Genomic DNA, 3,067 nt, shown 5'->3' with positions numbered 1-3,067 from the left:
CCAAAACCTCTGTGACTTGCTTCCTTTAAATAATTATGATGGTGAGAAATCTGGCGAATGCATAAGTCTATGTCCTAATGCAAATTAGTTAATAAAATAATACTTATAAAATTCAATGGACTGGTAGTAGTAGGAGGGGATTTGAGGACAACATTGAATCAGGGACACAGGATGAACTGTTAGAATTCAAAATTTGGTTGTTAAGGGAGGCTTTAGAAACTAAATTATTATTTTGATCTTTGTGGTAAGTTCCTGTTTCTGTGAATCATCAGTTAAATTATATTTTTCTAACCAAAGCATATTACATTATAAAATAGAAATTAAAATTCTTATGCATTATGGCTTTCTTTAAAAACAACTATAATGGAAAGACAAAGCCAGGGTAATTCAATTCAGTTGACACAAAAAGATATCATATGTGAAAAAGAAATAGGGAATTTGTGATAAAATAGCAAGATGCTGGTATCCAGATGCTATGATAGCAAAGGTCAGGAATAATACATTTTCAATTTCTTTAATTCATCTTGTCACAGTTCTCAGGATTCCCTATTGTTCAAACGACTAAATGATATTACATCATATATATACTAGTAGCCCATTTGCAGGAAGAATCCTGCAAGCGGCCGTTGGGGCCGTGTGCGCTGCCGCTGCCGCCGCCTTTGTGGGCCGCTGCGCCTGCACCCGCTCGCCACTGCCACCCGCCCAGCTCCGCCCCGCTCCGCCCCGCTCCGCCCCGCCCGAGCTTTCCCTCTGGCAGCCACCTTGCTTTCCGCTTTTCCTCCCTCTTCCTTCTAAGTTGTCTTCAGTCTTCACTCCTCCCTCCCTCAGCATATGCAAATTAGCTGCCATATTTGTTGGGTAATTTGCATACTCGTCCTGATTGGCAGGTGGGCGTGGCTTTGGTGTAGCGAAGGTGCGGTCAATTTGCATATTACTATTTTATTAGGTAGGATTAGGTTGTTTGCATGTCTTGGCTTTTGCAAAATATGCTGAAATGAACATGGGGTACATACATCTTTTCAACGTAGTAATTTAATTTCCTTTGGATAAATACCCTAAAGTGGGATCACTGGATCATGTGATTGTTCTATTTTTAATTTTTTGAGGCACTTCCATACTGTTTCCCATAGTGTCTGCTCCAGTTGACATTTCCACCTACAGTGCACAAGGGCTCCTTCACATTTTGTGTGTGTGTTTGTTTTAGATTCTGTATGTAAGGGAGACCATATAGTATTTGTCTTTCTCTGACTTAATTCACTTCAAATTCCATCCATGTTGTCACAACTGGCAAGATTTCTTTTGAAAAGCAGTTTTAATTGGATTGTTGATGATTTTCTTCCAAGTATTGTCTGTCATAAAGTTTTGTCAAATAGTGGCATAATTCCATCATGAAGTTTGACATTTTCAAAAGAACAGGGATATATGTGGTAAACCAATGAAATTTTATCAGAACCAATATTAAATTATGCTTTATAGAATTAAATTGATGCTTTTTTTTACTTAACATACAAGGATGAGGTCAAAACCACAGAGGCATGTTGAGATGTTTACAAAAATGCAGCAAAAATAAAATAACAATAACAATACATGGATTGAATATTGAGGAATAGCTTGCAATATCAATTCAACAATATGATTGTAGAGAAGATAAAATAGGTGTAAGCATTTTATTAAATGTCTCTGTAGGATGTCCCACAATATTCTGACATGATGTGGAAGAACAATTACAATGTTAGCAGTCATTTCCCCAGATGATACCTCTAAAAGGGAATGTATCTACAACTATTTCTATGTATGGTACATATATGGGAGAGAAATCTGATGATATTTTGTTCTGTTTATAACTGAAAGACCATGATATAGGAGAAGAAAAATTTGATATTATACTAAAAATTAATTCATGAAACTGAAGAGAATTTAGGACAAGTGTGATAGAGCATGAGACATGGAGAGAGTAAGGGGGAAAGGTTTATGTGAATAAGGGAGGTTGCAATTAAAACCTTATTCACAGGATATGTGGGAAGTCAGTTTTATTCTCCTTGTTCAAAGTTAAACAGGAAAATTTCCAATACTGTTTAAATGATGGTCACTGAGTTATATATTTTTATTTTTTCTGTGAAGATATAGATTATAATTTTCAAATGCTGAATGGACATAACATTTATCAGTATATCATTCAGTCACAACATTCATATCACAATGTTGATATCCAGTCAAAATGTTACTTGCTAAGTCAATAAACTATTCAAAGTTGTGTCTGCCTAGAAGAACAGATGAATTTTTCTTTGCACAAAGATACCATCAGGTAAAACCATGTATACCCAGGACTATGCCTTTAAAGATAGAAGGGGGGGGGGGCACATTTAAAAAATTTATACAAAGGTTCTGTACAGGTTAGTGAAATCAGGTAACAGAATATAAAGAAACTTTGAATAACACTGAAAATTATTCTTATGTTTGCCTCTCTATTCCAAGTTAAGTCATTTTGACTTCTGCTATTGAATATAATAAAATTGTCAGCACAGTTTAGCACTTGGTAGAGTTTGGATAGTAAATTTCCATGAGAAGCCTCTATAGAATGTCTCTACTTATGTTTCTTATTTATTTGTTTATTTATTTATTATACTAGAAGCCCGGTGCATGAAATTCGTGCACGGTGGGGGGTTGTCCCTCAGCCCAGCCTGTACCCTCTCCAATCTGGGACTCCTGGAGGGATGTCCGACTGCCCGTTTAGGCCCGATCCAGGATTGTGAGAGGGATGTCCGACTGCCCGTTTAGGCCCGATCCAGGATGTCCGACTGCCCGTTTAGGCCCACCAGGATCGGGCCTAAATGGGCAGTCGGACATCCCTCTCACAATCCAGGACTGCTGGCTCCCAACTGCTTGCCTGCCTGCCTTCCTGATTGCCCCTAACCACTTCTGCCTGCCAGCCTGATCACCCCCTAACCACTCCGCTGCCAGCCTGGTTGATGCTTAACTGCTCCCCTGCTAGCCTGTTTGCCCCCAACTTCCCTCCTCTGCCGGCCTGGTCACCCCTAACTGCCCTCTCCTGCAGGGTTGATCACCT

The sequence above is a fragment of the Cnephaeus nilssonii genome (genome assembly GCF_951640355.1).
Source record: "Cnephaeus nilssonii genome assembly, chromosome: X".
NCBI lineage: Eukaryota > Metazoa > Chordata > Mammalia > Chiroptera > Vespertilionidae > Cnephaeus > Cnephaeus nilssonii.
The sequence above is the reverse complement of the archived record's forward strand: the minus strand, read 5'-3'. Positions refer to the sequence as shown.